A 14,976-nucleotide genomic window follows, 5' to 3' on the forward strand; every position below is an offset into this window, starting at 1 on the left:
GCTGAGACTCTTGTTGTCTTCGCCAGAAACTGAGGAGTAGAAACAGGACCTCTTGATAATGTCTATTTCACTTATTTTTTAATAGAAATGTTAAACATAAAACCATGCAATAAAACTTTTTAAGACCGGAAATCAGCTGACTATTGTGGAAAGGTGTTTTTTCAGTTGCCTGCATAAGAGAAGAATGTTGCACTGCAGTCGTGCTAGTTGTATTTCTAAGTGCGACACGATTCCCTTCGTAAGTTGTCCCCCGTGGTTTACCATAGTACACCTGCTCATGGGGGATTTGCTGGTGGTTTTGAGAGATGGGTCTTGCTTGGGTCATGTATTTCTTTGGTAGGATGACGTCCCTCCTGCCTAGTCTTTCAATGGCAAGCCTTGACTGCAAGGGTAAGAATGCAGAGTTTGAAAATGTGATTGGGATGTAGAAAATCATCCCCAGAGCGGTATAATCAGAAAGCTGGGGTTCCTTCAGAATTCTGTGATTCTGCATGCACTTCGGTGACTTAAAAGCTGCTGGTTCCAGTTAGTTTTAAGCAAGTGAACTGTGGACAGGATTGTAGCCTTGATGTTAGCAATACCTGCAGGTACACCCTTCAGTGTATTCTATAAATAGCACCACAATACTTTGGATTCATTCCAAAATGCAGAATTTGCTGGATTTAGGGAAACAAGTGGAGGAAAGAGGGGAAATAAAACAGGACTATGTGAAATAGCAAAGTATTCATCAGCTAAATTTGTATTGGGTACTGTGAAGGTAGCCATAAAGTCCCAAGAAAGTCCCAAGGGAGATGATTGATTAAAAGAAACTTCCCTTTGCTTTGTGTTTCTAATTTCAACGACAGGTGGGATGGAATCCACATGTTCTCATTTATTTAAACTTTAAGGTTCTCTATTTCTCTGCTCTGCAGCAACGAGAGTGTTGGAAATACCAGAAGTTTGTATAGGTAGGATCAGTCTTAAAGTGTTCATGGCACTTGTTCATAGCCCACTGCAGTTCTACCCAAGTAGAATCTGTTGAGTTTGTTACGTTTTTCAGATTGCAGCTGGCAATATGGCATTTCAGGTAGTTAGATGGAAGGAGTGGAATCCAAAGAGAAGCAAAGCAAAAACTCACTCCTTTCTCAGAGCTGTTCGTAATATTGTACCTAGGATTATTGCTGGCGTCCATCTGTCTTGGGAGACAGTGGAAGAGTGTACCTTCGGGGGTAAAGTCAAACAGTTGGAGAGTTACAGCGCCTGTTGTGGCTGTAGAGACTGATATAGGAGAGACATGTTTTGTTGCAGTTGGGGCAGATAAAGGCATCTAGTTGTGCTACTACAGGTGCACCATAGCGCTTCTCTTTGTGATTCCTCCCTTTGTGATTCCTCCTCTGGTCACTGCTGCAGATACACGACCTGACTGTCTTTCATGAGGCACTGAGATAATCTGCAAGGGATTCCCATATGGTGGGGTTAATATATAACTTATAATTTGAATGATTAGCATTTAAGTAGCACTTCTAAAATGTTCAGCACTCTTCACCTTCGTTTTCTGCAATCCTTAACAACAGCCTTGCAAAGTATTATCACTGTGCCTGATTTATTGATTTTAAAAATCTCTTAATCTAGGAAGGACAAGTTTCAATCATCATTTCAAATCTTCATATATTTGTATGTGAATGAATGCAAAAGCCTGAAGGAAAAGTTGTTCTTTCTTCGTTCTTAGATGTTGTGGTACATGTATGAATTGGAGGCATTCCTACCTCGGTGTGTGAGAAAAGGACAAAATCTTCTCCAGGCACCTGTTATCCCTCCCCCCTTTTTTTAAAAAAGCTGCTGTTTGAGAAAAAAAGTTGCATATCCAGTTAATTGGGGATATTATTTTAGTTTATTGGTCTTGCCAGTAAGTTATGTAATGTTGGAATCCTATTCCTGGGAATAAGTCCCACTGAACACAGTAGGATTTGCTTCCAGTAACCAGGCTTAAAATCAGGCCTATTACAGTGGTACCTCCAGTTATGAACTTAATTCGTTCTGGAGGCCCATTCTTAACCTGAAACCATTCTTAACCCAGCGCGCTTTCGCTAATGGGGCAGCCAGTGTGTGACTTCCGCTCACATCCCGGGGCAAAGTTTGCTATCAGGAGCATTTACTTCTGGTTAGCTGAGCTCGTTACCCGAACCGTTCGTAAGGAGGACGGTACATAACCTGAGTTCCATTGTACAGGGTTTCATCCAAAGTCGTTTCATTTCCTCTCCTTCCCCTGCAGCCCCCCACATCTTCTTCAGTGGGTACACAGGATGGGAGCTGGAAAGGAGAGGAAAGTTCCTTTCTTCTAGTTCAAGTCTCTTGTGCTAGTAAAACGTTGGAGACGGCCCACCACGAATACAAACATGTCACAAATGTCATATTTCCAGATGTACACAATTCTAGACACTATAATAACAAGTGAGAATCTTCCTTTTTCATTAAGTGTTATGTCTCACAGCGACCATATATTTTGGTCTTGGATATGATTAAGCTTCTGTAGAATTACAAATGGTTAAAAGGAACCACCAGGTCATATGGTTTAACGTCCTGCAATTCAGCCTGTATGTAATGTGTGTACAGCAGTCTTCACATTTTTCTCTTGAGAAATCTCACAGTTCTCTGGAACACAGTGTGAACACTGCTGGTTTAGCCAGTGGGGGGAAAGAGATGGTCCCCACCCCGAACACTGATTGAAATAAAATCTCTGACTTCTAAACAAAAGGGCAAGAATTCTGTGGAGTACTTTTTACCTACTATACGGGGAGTGATCATTCAAAATAGCTGGATTAAAAACAAAACTGAGAATGAATTTCTGGATCGAGTAGAATCTGTCACTTAATACAAGAAATGGGAAGACTAAATACATGTGTTAATATTTATAAATGTAAGACTCTTTGTCGCTTGAGTTTGGTTTTAGATGTAACCTGTCAATATTTTGCTATCTGCACAGTTAGGAGTGGTGCCAGCCTTACTGTCAAATGACACATGTGGCATTTCATCAAGTCTAGTCATCTGTTTTTAGCATGAAGAATGCCACTCACAACTTGGATGAAACAGAACCATCTTGGCACAGTTTTTATAGTAGCAAGATTTTCGTCCCCAAAGTATACTAGACACCATTGTTGTTGCTCTTTGAATGAATTGTTTAATTCTGCTATGAAGCCGAATGTAAATTTCACATCACTTGCTGTTTTTATCCCAAGTAGCATGGAAATTGGTTTTCATTGCATGTATATTTGAATGCATGCATGTTCAAGTTTCAAAGGCAAGCAGTTACCTTGATTTTTCTCCCTTACAATTCCTAGGATTATGTCCATCAGGCTTTGTAACAAGCTTCAGTTTTTAAGTGTCTTTGGCAGTCATACTACATGGAAACTTACACATGGCTTGCTCTTAATCTACAATCCTTGATAATTTGGGGGAAGATCTGATAAATTATGCTAGATTATTACCAGAAATGCTTCACGTATAGGTTTAGCCTGAAGCATTCCAGTATCATCAAGGAATAGGAGCAGTTGCTCAAGTAGTGAAGGACTCCTGCCAATCCAGAGTTCGGATTAGTAAATATCATATTTGTAATAAAATGTATCATACTGTGTTCACAATGTGCATCCATAGCTTTTCTTTTCTGATTTGCTTTCAACACAAAATGAGTGGAGTTTGTATTAAATGACCTCCTTCCCCACAGGTGTTCAAACGAGACCCTTTGGTAGTTCCCTCACCGCCAAAAGCTCAGGTAGGGGGTGTCCTGGGAGAGGGCCTTCTTCGTGGTAGCCCCGTTGTAGTACTACCTCCTCACAGAGATGTATCTGGCATCTTCATTGTATAGCTTTTGGGAAATGCTGCAGACACACTTCTTCACCCTGGCTTTTGACACCAGAGATGTATATTTTTAGGACTTAGCTTATTTCTGCAATTCTAAGTTGTTCTAAACTGTTTTTAATGTTTTGTTTTAATTGTAACCTGCCCTGGGACCTTAGAGTGAAGGGTAGGTGATAAATTATAATAATAACAACAAGTAGATTGATAGTTTTGCTCATTTTTCTCAGAATCGTTTATTGTGTTCAAGTGGCTAGATTCAACAGGGAGTGCATCACAAGGTGTCATAGGAAACAGTTGAGTTGCTTACAGGTAAATACTTGCCTTTTTAGAGGCTTAGGGTTTGTGTCATTTTTAAGTTGTGATTTTGCTTATTATGTTACATATTTTATGAGAATTATTTTTAATGTTCTTGCTTATATGTGTTTCATATTGCTTATCTTGTTGTAAACAATTACTGTGACCAGTTTTGGTGAAGGGCTGTGTATCTTTTTTAAAATTTTATTTCAGTTTGTATGCATGCCAAAGCAACTCGCACAACAGAAATGCAATTTAGTACATCCTTACAATAACACTTGAATACTAGTTTCTTTGAGAACATAATGACAATCCAAACAACTCACTTTGCTAATATTAACGTTACAACATTTTAAATTATTATAAAACAAGCCATTAATCATTAACACATATCAATGTTTATCTTTTTTTAGAAAATACTTTTTATTAAGTTTTCAAAAGCAAACTCAAAGAAGAACATAAGTCAAATTTCCAAAAACAAAGTCCACTTAAACATAAACTCCTGCATTTTTATCAATCAATCAATCAATCAATCAATCACAATTACGTACTATCAATAATAAAACCAGCAGACACTGCCTAGTAGTACTATATCAAATGATTTATAGGTACCAAAGTGTGTCATTCATTTTTTGAAGGCTAAAATTTAAAGTGCACACAGTTCCTATCAGTTTGGTCCTGTTTTATGAAATGCATAGCAGTTAATAAATTTGCACTAGAAAATGCGTAAAGAGGCTAAAAGTTAAAGTACTTCATAGCAGCTTGATCATATACCATAGAGTGCTCAAACATAAGTCTCTTATTACTCCTGCCAGCACTAAATGGCTTCAATCACTTCCTCCATTCTGTCCTCTCTAGGGCTGGGCAATATCTGGTTTTCAATTCTGCGATATATCACCAGCTAAACACCACAATATAATGGTAGATCACAGTATCTGAAATAAGGATGGAGCTATATAGAGGCATGGGCTGGCTTCACGGTTTGCCCCACATTGTGATTTTTGCATAGTGCACACATCGTGATTTGCAATATATTGCCAGGTCAAAAAACGATGAAACCGATAACATGATATGGACTTCAAACCAGTTTTGGATTATATATTGCCCAGCCCTAGTCCTGCCTCCCATGCAGAGAGGGGAATCTATGCCAATACAGTGGTACCTGAGGTTACAGACGCTTCAGGTTACAGACTCCGCTAACCCAGAAATAGTACCTCGGGTTAAGAACTTTGCTTCAGGATGAGAACAGAAATCGTGCGGTGGCAGCGGGAGGCCCCATTAGCTAAAGTGGTACCTCAGGTTAAGAACGGACCTCCAGAATGGATTAAGTTCTTAACCCGAGGTACCACTGTACAGTAAGGAGAGTGTCCCTGCCCCTCACTCCACCCCCAAGGGATGGCCCCGCTGTCCCTTCTGGGCACACCTTCCTTCAACTTGGCCTTCCCAAGGAAGTATCTCAGGTGTTGCTGGTCAGGAAATCCCAAGGGTTAGTGTTACTTCCCTGAGCTGCCAAAATGTTCTCACTGCCCTTAAAGCCCTGTCAGTCCTCAGCAGTGCAGATGTTTCAGAAACAGGGAACAAACCATAATAAAAACCACCCGCCACCCCAGCTGAGAAGTTACAGCCCCCGCTGGCAACTGTCAAGAGTTGCTGCTGCTATAAATCATTGAGATTTTGGAGTTTACGCTCTTGTGATCTATACCACACAACTCTGAAGGTCAGGAAGAACATTAGTACTTGTTGTCCTTCCTTGCGGGAAGAATGTGCCTGAAGGATCTCCCGCCCCCTCCGCAGCTTATGCTAAGAAGGAGCAAGGAATAGTTGGGCCTTGCAAAGATCTGTGGGTACTTCAGTCATTTACATAGATTAACACTGGGGGATAATCTATAAAAGCTTCATTTATAGGGCTAGTCAGCTATGGATTTTGTTCATGGTGTGTTAATATACTTGGACTTAAAACAAAAGGGATAAGTCAAAGTGCATTAACAAACCACAAACAAAATCCATAGCTGGCTAGGTCTATAAATAAACTGTCGCAGTGACTATACAGCTTTTGCTAAACTGTTGCTCCTTTTCACTTTGGGGTGTTTGGATGTTCAGCTCTGCAGTTGCTCTATTTGCAAATACCTCAACTCTCAAATGGCTCCGTTTTCGAATGTTTTGGCTCCCGAACACCGAAAACCCGGAAGTAAACGCTCCAGTTTCCGACTCAGCCTCCTCTTGAGTGCAGGAAGCTCTTGCAACCAGTTGGAAGCCGCACCTCGGTTGTCGAACGTTTTGGAAGCCGATCGAGCTTCCGGAATGGATTCTGTTTGACGACCAAGGTTTGACTGTACTTTTGCTGCCCCAACAACGGCGAATTTGAAATGGGACTGAGTAACAGAGCCACGATGCTTCTTGGTCATAGCCAAAGATCTGTGGGGTGGCAATATTTGCCACTGGCAAAAATCTAAATTCAGTTCCTAGAATATAAGCTCACTGTGCCTCTGCTGAATACTTCCAAAGGACTTGGATGTAGCAACAACTTTGGGGCCTGAGGGAAATAGAGGTACAGATGGCATGTGCAGGTGGGAGAGCAACTGCGGATATATGAGAGATAGAGGACTCAGCAAGTCATGGATATACCTGTCTAGAAGTACGTGCAGCCCTGCTGCTTTGTCTTGAGCACTTACTTTGCTTCTCCAGGCTGTTCTCCGCACAATGAACTTAGCATTGCACAGCTGACAAACTCAGTTGCTTGTGTTGTAGTTTTCCAAACACTGACTGGAGATGCCCCTTTGGGCTTCCTCTTTTCACACTTGCTTCAAAGCATGCATCTAAGAGGCAGTCCGTGTGTACATGTGTCTGTGTGCGCTTTAAAAGTGGTTATTAAAAACTAAAGGGTGTAATTCAGTATTCATAGAATCGTAGAGCTGGAAGGGTCTTCTAGCCCAAATGCAGTGTGGGAATGTTTTGCCCAACATGGGGCTTGAACTCACGATCTTGAGATTGAGTCTCTTGCTCTACCAATTGAGCTATCCTGTTGCCCTAACACTACCGTTCCACCAGCACAGGCATTGCTGCTTGCCCCATGGAGCAATCTCCCCTCTCCTCCCCCTCTGCACTGTTCTGGGGTTCCTCCCAACCACCCTGAGTGGATTTGGGGAAGGTGCGGGGAGAGAAGACAGAGGAACGCCTGGTTAGAGTAGCAGGGGTCCTTGCTCTGGCTTCCGCTAGCACACTAGGTTAGTTCGATCCAGCCCTATGTATTGCCTTTTCACATCCATTTCAAGTGGAGTTCAACAACAGTGGGTGTGTTCACACGTGATGATAATCCAGCTCCTGCTTTGCTTCTCTGCTGGCGAAAGCAGGATAAACGAAGCCTTTACTTCCTGTTAGGTCTAAACCCAGGGATTGTGGGCTTTTTCCTTAACAAGCCACAGTTTCTACCCAGACTTTAGCTCAAATTGGACATGGAACATAAAAATGCAGATTATTAGCCACCCCCTTCTGGTTCGTGCTCATCCTCCTCTACATTTGCTACTTTCCAAATCCTCTCTTTGCATTTTCACCTTCCTTTTTGAACTCTTATTTTCCCGCTCCTGCATGCATGTACTCTCATGTGTCTGTTACAGAAGTGAGCAACTTATTCAGCACCAGATTAGAAATCTGCATATTTTAGATGCCTTTGAGCATGATTTACATATTTTCATGAATGTGACAGATGTTGAAGTATAGTTGGTAGACATATGGCATTTAACCTAAAATATTATTCTGAAATTGTTATCCACGACTGTGAACAACATTGAATCAGCTGTTATGTCTTCCCTCTTCAGGCATTTAAGAATGCTTCTGCAAAGGAAATTCTCTTCCCACCTCTGCCATCAGGTCATGCCAGATTAGTTCCTTTTTCACTCTTCATATCAATCTCAAACCAGGAGGTTTATAATTGACAATATAGGAACAGAATCTATTGTTCATATAGCATTTTTTAAGCACACTAACAAACTGTGAAATCACCACGTGGTTCTAAAATTTGAAACGGTCTGTAGCTTTTTTGAAACTGAAAGAGAAGCAAAATTGTACACTGAACATTTGAATAAATTTAACTTTTGCCACATCAAAGGGTGGAAATACTCAGCAGATCCTATGCACCTGCTACATAATTGGGACTATTTATATTTTTTATTTCCCTTTTTATTTATTGGGGGGGGGGGGATATATATACTGCTGGCCGGCATGTACTGTGGGTGCTGAAAGGAGTGGCTTGATTGCTTCTGTGTTTTTCGTCTGAGGCCCTTTTTTGTGTAGTTCCCCTGTGAGAGGTCTGGAGGGTGGAAACACAAGAATGGGCCTTTTTAGCGGTGGCTCCCTGTTTGAGGAATGCTCTTCCCAGGAAAGCTCACCTGGTGCTTTCATTACATATCTTTAGGTGCCCAGCCAAAATGTTCCTCTTCAACCAGGCCTTGGGCTGATTAATATTCTACAGCCTTTGGGATGTGTTTGGAGGGGTTTTGCTTTATTTTTGTTTTAACTATTTGTTTTGTGCTTTTAGCCTGTATTTTTATCTTGTGAGCTGCCTTGAGATCTTTGGATGAAGGGCGGAATATAAATTTAACAAACAAACAAACAAATACAGTGCTGTGCCCAGAGGCTTTGCAAGTCTTTGGGTCACCTTCATAAACAACCCCTTTTTATGCTGGGTCAGACTATTATGTCCGTCTAGCCCTGGACAGACTCCATGAGGTCCTTCCCACCACCTGCAACCTGATTCTTTTAATTGTCTGTTCCAGGGATTGAATTGTGGACGCTCTGCTTGAAAATCCATGTGCATGGATAGCTCAGTTGGTTAGAGCATTGCAGGGGGTTGGACTAGATGATCCTCAGGGTCCCTCCAACTCTAGAATTCTATGGATTTACCACTAAGGCAGAGGTTTTCAACCTTTTTGTGCCCATGGCTCCCTTGACCAACTACATTCTTTCTGTGCCACCCCTGTGGGGCTCAAGAACCCAGTTATGTCACCCCTTGCCTGCAGAGCCGGCAGCCCCTCACCCCTTTCCGAGCCCCCTCCCTTGTGGATTGTTCCCTCAGCCTCCTCTACTCTCCCCTCCTCTCTCCTTGGAAGTCCTCCAGGCAGCTGCCGCCACTGCCGCCCCTGGTCTCTGTGCTGCCCCAAAGAGAGGTGCCCCTCACACTGCCCCACAGGGGCCTGGGACTTGTCTATCCATACCCAACAGCAAGGGCTGGTGGACCGGCTGGCTGGACTTCCTTGCCTGCTTGCTTGCTTGCTTACTCTGAGGCCACTTCAGCTCCTGACATCCAGCTTCCCCTGGCCAGCCCCAGAGACACCATTTGCCTGTGGAGCTTATAGCCAGGGCTGCTGCAACAAACAGCCTTGCAAGCCTTTGTGAGGCAGAGATGCAAGAGGGCATCAGAGGAGGGAGGGAAGGAAAGAAAGAAAGACAGAGGCTAGTGTTACCCGTGGCCCCCCTGACCTTCATTCAGGGCACCCCAAGGTGCCACGACACACTGGTTGAAAACCGCTGCTCTAAGGTATGATTTCTCCCCAAAGGAACAAGTTTGGATTTTCATGGATTTGGGCAAAGTTCGGTACTGTTCCTTGCTGTTCCTCTCTTTCTTCACTTCACCTTTAATCTGACTATTATTAAATCCTCAGGGTCACTTATCTTCCCATCGGAATAAAGCTTGGTGATTGTGTTTTAGCGTCAATGAAAATGTGCTGTTGTCCTTGTGGGTTTTGTGCTTCTGCCAGGCGATTCAAGGCACTACTCACTTGGCCAGAAATTAAGCCTAGCCAGCAGTGCAAAACCCCAAAGGATTTAAATGCTTGCAATTAGAAGTGGGTTCTAAGGGAAGGTGCAAGCCTACCGCAGCAGACTCCTGTGTAAGCGGTGAGCCTGCAACTATGCCTGCATTCATATGTGCTTGCCTCATGGCCTTAAAATCAAACATTGCAGCAAAGGCAAGCGCTGGGTTTGATAACAGCTTAGCGTGTCCTATAATTTACTGTGGAGTGTGATTGCTTGACAGTGATATAATTGCTAGGATGGGGTCTGCACCCGCAGAGATTCAAGGGACCCATATGTTTGCAGCCACTGTATTCAACAAGAAATAAAATTTAAAAAGCTGCTTACTCTGCATACGCTTGCATTTTTGGTCTGACTGAAAAGATTACCAGCAGGTACGCCTATGGTTATGTGATAGCTGGAAAGATCAGCAGCTCTTTTTGGCACGGATTTCTAGAGCTGTGCAGTGAAGAAACTGCCAATTTCAGAAATGGCCCTTATTCATAGCTGTACTTTACTTTGCAAGGGAGGCAAAGACGTTGCTTATTCAAAGTTTTGTGCAATTAGAATGAGAAGCTTGTAGGGAAGGACTTCTGAGAGTTTGGACCTGTAACTTCTTTTTGCATTTTCAGTTAGTTTTTTACAGGATTTTTTATGGACCAGGAGGAGGAGAGACTTCAGTTCCACTGTATAAAATATTCCAGGTGGTACCTCTGGGTTTTAGTCTGCGGTGCTCCAGTGACTAGGGTTCCCCACCATGTTCCCAACCTGTCTTAAACCATATTCTAGGTCAGGGGGTGGCAGAAGACAGATAGATAGATAGATTGATTGATTTGCAGTAAATCAGTAAGGTTTTCTATCTCTGTTGTCAAGCAACTTAAAAGCTTTTCGCTCCCAAATTAGGCTGACCAGAAAGAGGGGTTGGAGGGAGCGAACCAGGAGTGGACTGGGGTGTGAAAACGGTCTTGTGAGATTGCTTCTTGTACTGATCACAAACTTCTTGGCTGGGCATTTTCTAAATTCTTAGCGGAGCCACTATTTTGCACCTGACTCTGATTGGTGGATGTCAGTGGAAAACAAGTAGAACCTGCAAACCTAGAGCTTGCCCACTCCTGCTCCAGGGCTTTGTGTCACTCTGACGAGGACTGCTCCACCCTGCTCCACTTTTGCCACTTGCACACACCAGACACCGGGCTTTGCCAGATTCAGCTCAAGGTGGGATACTGCGTGAAAGTCGAATTTTGACAGGTGCCAGGAGAAGCTCTCCCTAAAGCCACGAAAGCCCTCGCCAAATTTAACTTGACAAGTTTACTCATGGTGCCTGTATTTATCTACACAGTTACGTCTATACTAATTATACGCCAATTGGTTTTAAACTTGCCTGTCATGGTTTTCTCAAAGGACCCTGGGAATTGGGAGTGAACTGCCAGGGCCTCCTCTTCATGCCAAGTGCAGCATTTATGTTTTATGAGTGTTTCGTCATCAAGACGCTGGCAGCTCTCCTTAGCCGCCCAAATCACAATTGCTAGGAGAGAGGGGTTAGATGGCCAGTGTGTTTACTTCTACACTGTTAATGCACTTGATTAAGTGCCAGGTCCGTGGTGTAACTAGATGATGAAACTCGTCTCTGTACTTTTTGACCTGGGTCAGATAAGTTTGCAATACTGCTCAAGTTAGGTAAAGGGAAGTAGACATAATCTTTATGGCCATGCTAGCATTAACTGGGATCAAAACTCAAGAATTGCTGTATTAGATAAGACCAGTAGCACATTAAAACCAGCATTCTCTCCCCCGCCCCTTATTAGCAGCTTCTATTTGTTCTAATAGCCTAACATATCGCCACCTCCAGAGATTTAAAAGCTATTGAACAATTCTGATTTGGGTTTGATTAGGGACTTTGAAGATGCTGTCACATGAAATGGACTGCAAATTTCATACCTTAGTCCCAAAACAATTAATTGTCCTGGGGCATGTAAGCCATGTTTTTCAAAGCTATGGAACAAATCGTATCAATATGACGAAGCCTCAGTTTTGATGCAGTGTGTCCCACTAGGTTCCTGTGATGCAACTGCATCCTAATACGGAATTGCAGGGATTTCAAAATAAAAAGAAATTCAGCTGGGGAAATGAGTTTGGAAGCATTCCCCCCCCCCAAGACAAACCACAGTTAAAAATTTTCTAAACCAAAATATGCTACAGATACTCTTTGCTTGTTTAAACCAATAAATCATAGTTGACCTCACAACATACTTTGTGAACTTGGCTTGTTTCAGCTGGCGATAGTTAAAATTAACCATGGTTTAGGGTTCAAATACAGCACTAAACTGTGGTTAATTGAAACTGGAAGCACAAGTTTCCAATCTTCATGGGGTCATGTCAGAAGAGGGAAGGGGGAGAAACAAACTCAAGATTTGAGCATGTAACAAACCATTGTGTCCAGATTTTGGCCGATATGTGCAGAGTAGGAGAAAATAAACTCCATGTTTATTTGCTAAAATGCAGCCTAGAGTTTGGTATTTGTAGAGTTTGGTACATGGTAAATAAGAAATGCATGTAGGCTTGCCAAGTTGCAATGTTTTGTTTTTTGCCCATTTTAATGGACTTTCATGGTTTAAGAACTGTCTTTCACATTCTGTCATGGGTTCACAGTTTATGGAATTCTTGGTGCAAGTCACTTTAAATGTTCTCCCTCTGTTGAGAAAATGTAATGAATGATCTGCGCCAAGATTGAGATAGCTGAATTGTCCTTCAGTAGAACAACAACAGGGCTTCAAAATGAGCCACCTACTTTTAACAGAAGGAGTTGTCTTTGCCCAGCATTTCTAAAACTTGTTCACCCTTGAGGTCATATTCAAGCAAAAAAAAGGGTACACCAGCAGCCTAATCTTTCCAAGACTAAATGTAGGAAGTAACCTTGTCATCGGCCGAATATTAGAGGTTATTCTAAGTAAAGGAGGGGGTGGAGAGGAATAGATTTGTTTCAGTTGCCATTGACTTCCTCCAGGCAGTCTAAATATTGTACAGTAGTACCTCGGTTTACGAACTTAATCCGTTTTGGAAGTCCGTTCTTAAACCAAAACCGTTCTTCAACCGAGGCTTGCTTTCCCTAATGAGGCTTCCTGCCGCTGGTGCCCTTCCACCATTCAGATTCCGTCCTTAGACCGAGGTAAAGTTCTCAAACCTAGACACTATTTCCAGTTTTGCAGAGTTTGTAAACCGAATCGTTCTTAAACCAAACTGTTCCTAAACCAAGGTACCACTGTACAGTGGTACCTCGGATTACATACGCTTCAGGTTACATATGCTTCAGGTTACAGACTCTACTAACCCAGAAATATTACCTCGGGTTAAGAACTTTGCTTCAGGATGAGAACGGAAATCGTGCAGCAGCGGCGCGGCGGCAGCAGGAGGCCCCTTTAGCTAAAGTGGTTCTTCAGGTTAAGAACAGTTTCAGGTTAAGAACGGACTTCCGGAATGAATTAAGTGCTTAACCACTGTACTGATACGTTTCAGCCACAGTTTGGGTTGTTTCCTACCATATGAAAGAGCCCCGCTCCCGAATCAAGAAGCTGTAAGATAATAGAAACAGAAAGGCAATAGCCCTGTAGTTGTTGGACTTTATTCATTCATTGGAAGGAGAAACAACAGTTTGGGCTTTGTTGTACCTGCACTGCCTCATTTGAAGATATAGAGGCTTCCATTCTACCTTTCAGCAGATAAAATGTGCAGAGGTTTCAATGGGGGACCAAGGACCAAGGACCAAGGAAAGCAACCTTCAGAGGTTGAATGAAGGCTCTGGGGGAGGGAAGTGGAGTTATGATTACCTGGACCTTTTCCAATTAAGGGCAAAAAAGCACTGGTGTCTTTGAGAGACTTTCCCTCCTGTATTTAAAGGGAAGAGCAGGCTCTTCTGGGTGTCCTCTTCCTATCAGATGTGATGCATGCATTTGACTGCGACTGATGTACAAAATGTGTGGCGGGCGGCAGGCCTCAAGTGGAAGCTCCTTGAGCAAATGGGGAGCGGCTGCAGCCGTTCTGCACCTGTGGAAGGCCGGTTTCTGTTCCTCAGAGCCCTGTTGCTTGTCTCTTTCAAAATAGGAAGTTTCCATGTGACGCGCTGCATTATTCTGGATGTTTTCTCAAGTGGGTCGCAAAACCCTGGAGGGCAAGAGATAAATCCACAAATCATGCAAAAGCTAACCCTGAAGCGCAGAGCTGCAAAGATGCCTCATCTAACCTATCTGATAAATCGTTCGTAGTCTAGCCATCCAAGATGCTGTCTTGTGGGTGGCCGTTTCCTACTTCCAAGTAGGCCCACAAAGTTTCACTATCCTGCCCGCCCCCCCACAACACACCTGCATTCTTGATATGTGCCTAAAGATGGTAGAGGGCGAACCACCTTTTTTAAAGTGTGCATGGTTCTTTCTTAGAATCATAGAATTGTAGAGCTGGAACATTCAGGGATCGAACCTGCAACCTTGGTGTTATCAGGGCCACACTCTAACCCACTGGGCTATCAAGGCTCCAGGCTCTTGCCACATGCAACCAAGTGAGGTGGCTATTAATAAGCACACCTTTATTCTTCCCGCACGCCTCCATTTACTATGACTGCCTGGAAGCTGTCAACATATTCCCACCCTCCTTCTTGCAGTCTCTGTAGCCCATTTCTGACACTGCGCACAGTGCACTTTCACTCAGGCCCATCGCATTTCCCACAGGGTTTCCGTGGCGCAGGCCACCACCACTCTGTTCCCTTCTGGTGCTTTTTGTGCAGATAGAAGCTCAAATAGATTATGAGCCGGTTTTTAGAGCTTTTTAACAGCATTTATTAAACATGAATTAAAACGACACACTCCAGGATCCCAATTCCCATACGACAGCTTAAATTTTTAAAGCAGATTGCCACAAAATAGCTGCTTCTGTTGAAGAGCCGTGTTCGATTATTAACACAGAATGGCAAGAAAGGGGGAAATGAGGGTGTTCAGTACTTTGTGTCACATATGGTGTTGTGTTTACACAAAAACACACACACGGGGCTGCCGTTTTAGCTCATGTTGGCCT

The 14,976-nt window shown here is 43.0% G+C and overlaps 1 protein-coding gene and 1 long non-coding RNA gene across 3 annotated transcripts in view; both read left to right on the forward strand.

Annotated features, from left to right (window-relative positions):
• The window catches only part of LOC310847695, a 198,467-nt gene that overhangs the window by 45,105 nt on the left and 138,386 nt on the right, over positions 1 to 14,976 (forward strand). The gene's annotated exons all lie outside the window — the stretch shown is intronic.
• The window catches only part of BAHD1 (bromo adjacent homology domain containing 1), a 64,623-nt gene that overhangs the window by 23,192 nt on the left and 26,455 nt on the right, over positions 1 to 14,976 (forward strand). The window lies entirely within an intron of this gene.

Source organism: Podarcis gaigeae, assembly GCF_964106915.1.
Source record: "Podarcis gaigeae genome assembly, chromosome: 1".
Classification (NCBI taxonomy): domain Eukaryota; kingdom Metazoa; phylum Chordata; class Lepidosauria; order Squamata; family Lacertidae; genus Podarcis; species Podarcis gaigeae.